General features: G+C 38.8%; 1 long non-coding RNA gene across 1 annotated transcript; it reads left to right on the top strand.

Moving 5' to 3' along the window:
• The first annotated feature begins 2,501 nt into the window (after window positions 1–2,501).
• On the top strand, window positions 2,502–9,350 carry LOC104909736. Its single transcript, XR_002112120.2, has 3 exons — window positions 2,502–2,786; window positions 4,602–4,870; window positions 5,503–9,350. It is a non-coding gene; the product is annotated as an uncharacterized LOC104909736 (long non-coding RNA).
• Window positions 9,351–10,347: the final 997 nt, after the last annotated feature.

Here is a 10,347-nt window from a genome sequence, read left to right as displayed (position 1 = left end):
AATTCTGCTCCAGCCCCTTCTTCATTTTCCTTTCTGTGATCAAAGTGAATAATTGATCTACCAAGGAACTAAGCAACAGATGAGTTGCGGAAAGTTGCCAACTCCTTGGTAAACAGAAGGCAAGACAAGTTCCACATCACCTATTCTTTCACCAGTCATGGTAAGACTATTATGTATTCACTCATTTTTGCAACAAATAGCACGCACACGAACTGTTGTCACACCTCAATAGCTTGCAAGGATTCATGCACAATGACAACTTGGTTGTGTGCTGGAGATGTTGGAGAGTACTGATAACAGGAAATTAGTTGGGGCTATCCTTATAAATATTAGCTACAATAAATCCAAAGCTACATGTTCTGAATTGTTCTCATTAATGCAATAAGGAAGTCAGGAAATGGAAAAATAAAATCCTTGGTCCTGAGCATGTGAGTAGCAGTATATGCAGATCCCAATGACTGTAAGGGATCTACTGGATTTTGGCCTGTAGAAACAAGCATGCGTTTTGCAACCCTCTGCAAATAGTAGCTGCTCTGCTCCACATGCTTCTGCTTGCCAACAGTACAAGAAAATCTAGAGACAACTGCTCCTGGTCATGTCGTTCATGTGGATGTGGATTGCAGCAGAACCACCATGGCCTGACACTTCATGACCAGCTCTGTAGCAGGGAGAGAGTAATTCCTGGCTTTTAGCAAAGAAAACTTGCTAACAATTTGATGTTTGAAGCAGTTTTCCTGCTTAGCAGTTTTTAATCTATTTTTGGGCAGATGCAAGTCTTTCATATTATATTATACCTGGGCTGAGTCAATTCCTGTTGCACTACTGCTTCTCCTAATTATATTGGAAATAAAATTCCATTCTGTTTAAACCATTATGTGCCATAATATCTCTGTACTTCTGTACATTTGCATAATGCTCTTATTCCGTAATAATAAACCATATAGTATAGTAACAAGCATATATGTAAGATATATGACAAAAGTATAACATATATGAATACTGTGGTTCAGACACAACTCTCACAAAGGTCTTGAGTCACAAAAGCACACTGTTGTGTATGCAGTGGTCTAGAAGCCAGAAGCTTGCTGAGTCAAGCAGCGTTCCCCTGCTGTGGGAACAGAGTGTTGTGAGAAGAATCCTATGAGGACCCAATGCCAGGTCTGTCAAAACAGATCTCCACTGGGTTTAATTTAGTTCTATAGAAGTGTTGTAAACATCTGTACCTGGCAGACATTTTGCATGGTGACCTCTTGGGAATCATTTCTCTCCTGCTGAGTCCTATGGGAAAAAAAAAAAAAAAAAGATATTTACATTTATTTACATGCATAAAGCAGGTGCTCCATACAGCATCAATTTTCTGCAGATTTCCTAGTTCCAAATCAATCTCAAAAGGGTTGAGAGGTTATGATTTGCCTTCTAATAAGATTTTATGGCCTGAAGGGTTTGTCATATACCTAAGGTTTGCCAGGTTTCATCTTTACAACTCAGAGATCCTGGCTACAAATGGCAGTTAATAACACAGCCAAATTGGCTGACACAGAAAATCCCAATAGGCATTAGACATAACTAATTTAAGCAAATAATTTAATTCTTAATCTACATCAGTAAGAATATAATTTCTGAGTTTTAGTGAGGAAACCAGTCTAAGAAACTGGAGGAGTCCCCCATGGTTTGCTACTAAACAGTTTTTGATTTATTCCTGGAAAGATTCAAGTCTTTTGAAATCTTAAGAGCAAGCAAAATCAATTATCAGGGTTTCAATTTTCTACAGGCAATTTCCACTGCTTCAGCTTGCCCAAGAGATAGACTCTCCATAAATACATTATGCTATGTTCTGTTTGAAGAATTTGGCAAAATGGAGAAGAGATTCACTTGAAAAATGACACGAGGTAAAGGAATCCCTCAGGTAAGGCATACAGTCACACCTGAATGCATCTCTGCAGTTTGGAAATAACCTTCCTCCACTATATTCAGATAATTTATTAGGAACGAAAAGAGCAGTGTTATCTGATTCCAGTTATACTGGCACTGCAGTGAAGTTACTGCTGAATTACATCATTTTAAGCTAGCACAAAATCAAGTCTGAAACTTTTAAAATATACTTCATACCAAAACTGTCTATTTTTAATCTAATCTAAAAGTGATGTCCCTCCAGCTAGAAGCAACCTTTTATCAAAAGATAGTAGGAGTAGAGTTGGGCCCAGTCAATTGTCTACCCTGGACATTCTGTGATCCTATCAGATCTCTGGGCCAATTCAGATGCAATCATGCTGTAAATCACATATCAGACAGTACATCAGTCAAGGATGACTTACAGAGAAGAAAGTTAACTATCCCAGTAAGATAGTGTAAACTGGCTTGAATAAAGGTGCTTTTCCTCTTTCCTTTCCTTTTCTAGCCCCTTCAATTTTCTAGTAAATTTCACTTGCACCAGCTTTGTTATTGATAAATATATATATATATATATAAATATATATATATATATAAAGACTGCTGCTTGATCTGGTTTGCAAAAAATTAGGAAAGGAAAAGCCTCATTAAGAGTTTGGTCCTGCAGCTGTTCTGTATGTGGAGCAGATTTCATGAGGAACACCTGCTGGTGAGCAGAATGGAGAATAAAGCAAATTAGAAATTGAAGACTAGCTCTCTCAGTTATAGGAGCTGAGCATGGGCAGTAAAACATCTCAAAGTAGGAGCCAAACATCTTTATCTGGAAAAAGATGAGATCCAAATTCTGCTGACAATCCAAAGGAATCTGGGGGCATAAGGGGCTGAATAATGCTAAGGTAATGACTAACTTAGCTAAGAGCACAGGTTGGAAGAACAGTGATTGATACAATAGGAAGGACACAGTTTGGCATAATACTTAAATGAAACTTGGAAGTAATGGAGACATTTGTGCTGGAAGTTAAAGACACACAGAAAGAGAAATAATAGAGGCAACAATAGTGAAATGAGTTGTAATGAGACCCTAATTTTATAGGATATTCACAGAGTGGCTGATGAGCTGTTAGTTCAGGAGGAACTGCACAGTGGCTCACAGAGCTGGCAGTACTACTGTGCAATGTCTAAAATGGCTGCTGATGTAAACATCAATGACCTATTTTAAGACATGCATGGAAAAAGAATCACTGCAGGGGAAATGCAAAAGGATGAAAAAGGTATACTGGTGTTAATTGAAACAGTAAAACAGTTCTAGTTGTGTGTGTGGATAATGTTTTACTAGTAGTCCAGGAAGAATTTCCTTCTTAGGCATGCCACTTTTTGGGGGACCAAATGAGTAAAAACAAAGGAGGAAAATAAATCCCAACAGACAGAAGGATGAACGAAGAAATGATTGAATGAGAGTAACTTTTATGTTATTCTGAGCTGAAAGACAAGTATGACAGAGATGACATCAGTGTCAATGACTTTGCTAGAATATAGCAAACCTTCATTTTGTGTTCATAAAAAATGCAGGTATGCACATTGTATTTATTGTGAGAGGCAAATTTGGTCCCTAATTTTGATCATAGGCTTGAACAGGGAGGTATGGAAAGACATATTTGTAAAATTCAGTCTCAGAAACCTTCAGGTATGTTTCCAAAATGCCACTGATATGCATTCTTTTTTAATTAATTAATTTATTTTTTCCTCCTAAAGCACTCTGAAAGGTAGCATCATATAGTCTTGATTCTCAGTTACTTCAGAGTGACTATGTAAATTGGATACTCCCATAGCAGTTGGAATATTGGGAATTGCTGAACCAGGAAAAAATCAGCTGTTTAGCATCCTTTGTGGAATCAGAGACAATAATTCTATTTCATGCTGACACTCTGAAACCACCATCAGCTGTCTGCAGTATCAGCTGTGTTCCTGTAGCAGTAGAAGACACACTTATAGTCCCTGTTTATCTTTTTTTTTTTTTTGGTTGCTAGTAATCATTTTCTGAAGCTAGAATGTGTTTTACTGAAGGTCATGGTTATCTATGATTGAAATATTTAAAATAAATGTTTTGAATTGAAATCTAGGAGCAAATTTTTGTGTCAGTGTTTTCCAGTTGTGCAGTAGCTTGCCTGCAAGCATCTAATGTAATCTATTAAGCAAGTTCAACCTTAAGCAGCAAAAAACACATTGTACTCATTAGCTGAAAGAGTAAACTGAGACATACAATGTTAGATGTTAATGAACAATAAATAAAGACTTGCTGAAGGTCATCTGGATGGAAACAAAATGTGTTCGGATGCTTTTCTACATTAATTGAAGTGTGCTTGCTTTATACAAGAAGACTGGAGTTGCTTGCTTAGAATGGAGGGGAATTCCACCTCACAAAAATGTATCTAACACAAGGTAATTGAAACCATACATTATCGTGTTTTTGTTCTAATAACTAAGAAGTATTACCTTTTCTCATATATTTTTTTCTCCTCATTATTTGTTCTCCTACCTGCCTTATAGGTTAGCCAGTGAGTAAGTTACCCAATGCCAGGGACACCTTTCTTTGCTCTCTGCTAGCATGGATCTCCTGCACTGTATTTGTACCTCAAGCTACTACACCAGCACAAAATAGCAACAACTGACACAAGATACTCACTCTCTTCTGTGAATCTTCTATTTCTCAGGGAAGAGGGTCCTGTAAAATTCTTAAAGCCAGCTAAATTATGAAGAAAAGGGATTGGAATCATACAGAGTTGCATTTGGATCTATGTTCATTCCACCAGTACTTCTTCCATGCTGTCTGGACAAGGTCTGTTTCTCTCAAAATGCCACTTTTTTGTGCACTGAGAAGGACCACACTGGCCATAGTGGGTGACACTGGATTTACATCTCAGTATCTTTTTCTACAAACCTGTCTGCCACCATAAGCATTGCATTTAAGAAGATTCTTAAGGTAAGAAATACATTTACCCAGAGTTATTTTGTCTAGTCATTCTGTTGGAAAGAGATCAGTGGTGACTGTTTCTCTACTTTCGTGTGTTTCGCACAGACCTTAGACAAATTTTGTGCAATATAAGTAGTATGAAGTCTTCTGGTAGCCAGCAGTACCAAGTGGGGAGTTTTCTTAGTATTAGGAAATTCACATGGAACATGAGAGTTCTCCTTGTGTTTACACAGGCTAAATATGGTGGAGGAAAAAAATGGTGCAATCTTTGAATACAGCAAGACCATCCAGCAGAATAAACAAGAATAGCCACTGTTTGTAAGGCTGGAGACTGTTTCATCAGCCAAAGCATGGGAAAAGAAAATATCTGTCTTTAGTCCTGTTCTTCTTTCTAAATTATTTGCCAAACAATTACAAAAAGGAAAAAGCTATTGGAGGGAATGTCAGGCAAGAAGTTGCTGAGGAAGTACCAAATACTTGTGTCAGCTGTGAGTAAACAAGGAGAATGGATAGTTGCTTCACAGCTGGCTTGCTCTCTCTTTTCTTTCCTTTTACGTCACCATCGAGATGTTTGATAAGCTGGGTTCTTCTAACACTCTATCAATCTCACAGTCCTGTTCTGTCATTCTGTTCCTTCCTAGACTGTCAGCTGTCAAGGATATGCACAGGTCACCAGTTTTCCAGGTAACCTTGATTAAAAGGTGGAAGAAGAGCAAAATACAACATTTCAGCATGATCATCCATCTCAGGCAACACATGCTGAAGACTTCACGAACCCAGTAACTGCTGCACAAGGAAGTATAAGCTGGCAACTTGCCTTTCTGAAGCAGAGTATGAAATCCACTTGATAACAACAAACATTTTACTGGAAACTTGAACTGGTTGGAATATTAAATAAGATATCTACTTCATTATTTTAGCAGAACAAGCAGGAAGAGAAAAGTACCTATCCTCCTAAGATGTGACATATATGAAAGTGAAGATGTCAGCATGCATCTGGAAACTTAAGTTTCCAGAAAAAGTAACATACAATTTCCTCTGAACAAAAGAGGCTGGCAGAAGGCCACTGGCCAAAAGCACTTTGGAGCTCTTCACTTTTGTTGAGGGGAAAAAAATAAACAAAGCCACAGACATTTTAGGAAAATGTTAGTTGATCAGATTTAGTAAGAAACGTCATAATAGCTTTCCGTCTACCTTCCTTTCCTTTTCAGTAGATACAGGCTGACTGCTACCAGGGTGATGCAAACATGGATTGAAAATATATGAATCCACCTTGATCCAAATGCCACAATAAGAGTATGCTCAAGTATATAATATGTGAATTCAGTTAATTAGAACCTTGGACCCTGGTTGTCACAGTGGTTGTGAACTCTGATTTAATATAACCTTAAATCATGATCTCAATGAGAGATCAGGAGTTACAGAGGATGGTTAATGTTTGTACCTATGGTATGCGCTTGTGAAATGTTTTGACTTGGTTTAGTGTTACCATTTCAGAGTTTCAAGGAGGATTCATGAGACTGAAGTGTGGCTTACGACAACACAGTGTGCCATGGCTGAGTTGTGAATCGTTGTCTTTAAATAATAACACTCTTTCAAGCTCACTGATACTGGTGCATGGCTTAAGGGAACACCAGGATTACTGTGTTAGGTTTAGAATGTGCAATGCAGTCTTGGCATGAAGTACTGCCTGCACTTCTAAAGAGATCCCAAGGTGTAGCTTTACTGGGTAGTCTGTCTGTCAAGCCTGGATCTTTGAGTTGGACACTTCTGGCCAAGCATTTATCTAGACCAGAACTAGACCAAGGACATCATCTGCCTCGATCTTGGTGAAAATTGCAGGGAATGATAATTCCTGTAATGTTTACAATTCACAAATCAAGATCATTGCCTTTTGAAAACTCACTGCACAAGAAATCAACAAAATGAAGAATGATCCTCCTGAATTTGTCTTATACACCAGGACTGTTCTTGTTTTGCCATGTCTCTAAGCAGAGGAATGAGGATACCATTCAGGACTAAGCTGTAATGTGCAGGTTAAAAAAAAAAAGGTAAGAGAGGGCCAGAAAGAGTAGCAAGGAAGCAAATTATCACACCTCTGTTCTTTAAGGCTGAAATAAAAATGGAGAGTTAGATCTGGGTTTCAAAAGTGCTTCACTTCACTGTTGTTATTTTCTGTTTTGTTTTATGGAGCCAATCTCTTTGTTTGAATAGAGCTTCTGGTAATAATATTTGGGGAAAAAACATGTAACCAAAACCGAAGTTACTAATAGCTTTCTATGGAGGGCATTTCACTACCTGTGATATTTACATGTGGAATGAATCGTGTCCAAAAGACTTTTAGATTAGGAAGTTAGGACAGAGTCTCTGTACAAATTCATCTATTTTTGTGATGGTGCTGTTGTGGGCTTGGGTGCAGTTCTTGCATTAAATGAAGGCTCTGCTCCGTAAGCATTTACCACTTTTCATTCTGATTACTTTCCGTTCAGTTTAAATGCAAGCCATGAAGTAAATCCTTCTCTTTTCGGCTTTAATCAATAAGAAATGCAGGGTTTCAGCTACACCTAGTGGACAAACGCCCAGTACTGCAGTCTTTCTGCAGTCATTTGTCACGTTAAATTGTTTCTGCTCCATTTCAATATTTAAACTGTGATTTGAACTAAAACACCTCCAAGCACATTTCAGCCATTTAAATGGAGGCTTTGAAAATTCTGTATAATTATCTCTGTTTTGTTGTCTTTAATGTAAAGTGCTTGATTAAATGATCTGGCAAGAGGACGTTGTCTCAGAAGGTAAGATTGAGGGAAGAGGAGCAGCCGTCCCACCATGGGCGCTGCTGGCTTCCAGTGCAGTGCAGCTGGTCCCAGTCTACAAAGCAGGGCATGAGGTGAGATGCCTGTCACAGGCTCCTCTTGGCCTTGTAGGGTAAAGTCACACACGAGGTGATGTGTGGGATCAGCTGTCACCCTCCCCTGCACAGTTGCAACCGCACAAGGTCAGCATGCATCCCAAAGGCAAACACACCACCCCCTCAAAACGCCTTCATAGAATCACAGAATCCTTAGAGTTGGAATGGACCGAAGAGGGCCACCTTGTTCAACTCGCCTGCAATGGTCAGGGACACCACAGCTAGATCAGGTTTCTTTCAATGACTTGGTTTTGCCCTGATTAAACCTAGGTGAGAAGAAGAGAAAACATGGAGTCTGTGATAACTCCTGGCCACTAGAGAACTACGCTACAACGTGAGTCCAAATTACTGGATTATGGAGCTTTTAAAAATGGAGAAGTTGGCTTGAAGGAGGCTCCAAGTCTGTGTTTTGGCTAAAGCAGCTTATAAAATGGTGCTGGACTGGGAATGGGATTGTTCCCCTGATACCTAATCCCTAAAACTTTCTTTGTGGTGACTGTAACTTTTTTTTTAAAATTATTTTTTCCTACCACTTAGAAATGTGTATACTCATCTCCACACCATGCACATGCCTTGTCCTTCACCTCCTTGCTGGATCACGCAATTGCCTTAGTGCAGCCTGCAGATCAGCAGCTCAGCACCCTACCTAAGAGCAACCCAAATTATCACTAGTTAGCTTCTGTAAAAAATAGATGTGTGCAGAGGTTCGGTGCAATGATTTGTCTTTGGAAAATTCCAGGAATCCACTCCTGCCTTCAAAATACATACATTACTTTATTCAAAGCTGATGGAGGACGTGTTTGTAGACAGAGATAATATTGATTACTAGACTAAATAATGCTGCTGAAGAAAAAACATTTTGAGTTGCAAGCCTTTAAGTACTTATTCTGGTAAAGAGAGTGAGAAATCTGAAATCCTCTGTGTTACTTCTGTTTAAATAGCAGCAGATAAGACGTTGTAAAGACTTTCAACAACTCCACCCTCTCCCCGACAGTGTACTCATGTTTGCTAAGCAGGCTGTGGTATCACATGCACAGAGCAATTGTTAGGAGGCTCAATGTCAGAACTGCAGATAAGTAGGTACAGCTCCAGGATCTCCTTGAGGAGCATCTGCTAAATATTTAGCTTCTGTGATCAAGAGGTGCTTTGTACTTGCTCTATTGTCTTCAACGAGAGTTTTTAGGAGCTTAACAGTTCTGAAAGTTTATTTTATTTTACTTTATTCTTGATAAAATAGGGAGTATATTGCCAGATGAACATTGCAATAAACCAAAATAACAAAATGTCCTGCTGAAAGAAAAAGGTTAGAGAAGTGATCAGCTGGAAAAAACTTTACTTGTTTTAAGTATTCTAAAGATGTGTCTGGAAAAGTCTGCTTCAGGTTTGTGATCGGATTGCCCCTGTGTAATTTTTTAAGAGGGGGAGGGCACAGCAGATGGACTGGGACTGAAATACCTGATCCTTCTCTATTAAAAACCTGCTGCTACAAATTTCCTTCTAAAATGAGGCAAATAACAGAGAACCTACCATAATAGTGGCTCATCTGTTCAGTCATTTGATGTATCTCATTATTGTTGCAGTTACTGGGACTCAGCTTTCTCTTGTGCGTGAGCACAATAGTGGCACCATATTGAAATGTGTAAATATATTTGAAGAAAAGATATGAAACACCTCCTCTGTACTGACAACACGATTCACTTAGAATCCAGGAAACCCTGAGAAAATGCTGCTGCCATGAGTTCCCAATTACTTTGGTTCCTCAGCTTAGCTTTAATGCACATGCAATTTTATCTAATATATTTGCCTGAATATTAAAAAAAATAAAAATAAAAATTGTCATGTAAACAGTTCCTGCCAATGTCACATAGTCCTTGTTCACACTTCTATGCCCAAGAGTGATGATACAGAAATAGATCAGGATAAGGTCAGTACACATAGTCCAAATCTGTCACACAGACGCTTCTTACTCCTTCTGTTATAGCCCCTCAGTAAAGCTTTTAGGAGGAAATGAAGGCTTCAAGAACAATAGCAGTAAGGTCATGGACGAGAACTGCTTTTTCTGGCACCATCTCCACTCTCTCCACTCTATGCCCCTGCCCACTCTAGGTCCTGCAAAATTTCCAGTTCAAGGGGGAAATGAGCCATTTGGTACCAGCCCCATGTTAGGTCCCACTGGGCCACACAGTCAGGAGGAGCTGCAGAAATGCTTCATGCCATCAGGTAGTATTACCATGTGGCACCACTGATATGTGCCACTGCCTTTGGCCCATCACCAGTGATCCACAGTGCTTTTGTACCCAAATTCTCTGGTGAATCTGGTGTGTGGAAAACATCTCCTAGGGAAAAGAAAGAAAAAAGAAAGTAAAAAAAAAGAAACAAATGAAAGGAACTCTACAAATCCAGATGTTGGAATTTTCCAATCCCCCTTGCAAGACAAGGGGGGATTATTTACTTGTTTATATAACGGTGTTGGGTTTTTTTTGTTTTGTTTTTCCGGTTTCGCTTGTTTATTTTTAAAAAACCTTATTTTAATTTTAATTTATTTTAATAAAACCTGCGACCAACAGGCTTTTTTTTT

Source organism: Meleagris gallopavo, chromosome 2, assembly GCF_000146605.3.
Source record: "Meleagris gallopavo isolate NT-WF06-2002-E0010 breed Aviagen turkey brand Nicholas breeding stock chromosome 2, Turkey_5.1, whole genome shotgun sequence".
NCBI lineage: Eukaryota > Metazoa > Chordata > Aves > Galliformes > Phasianidae > Meleagris > Meleagris gallopavo.
The sequence above is the reverse complement of the archived record's forward strand: the minus strand, read 5'-3'. Positions and strand labels throughout refer to the sequence as shown.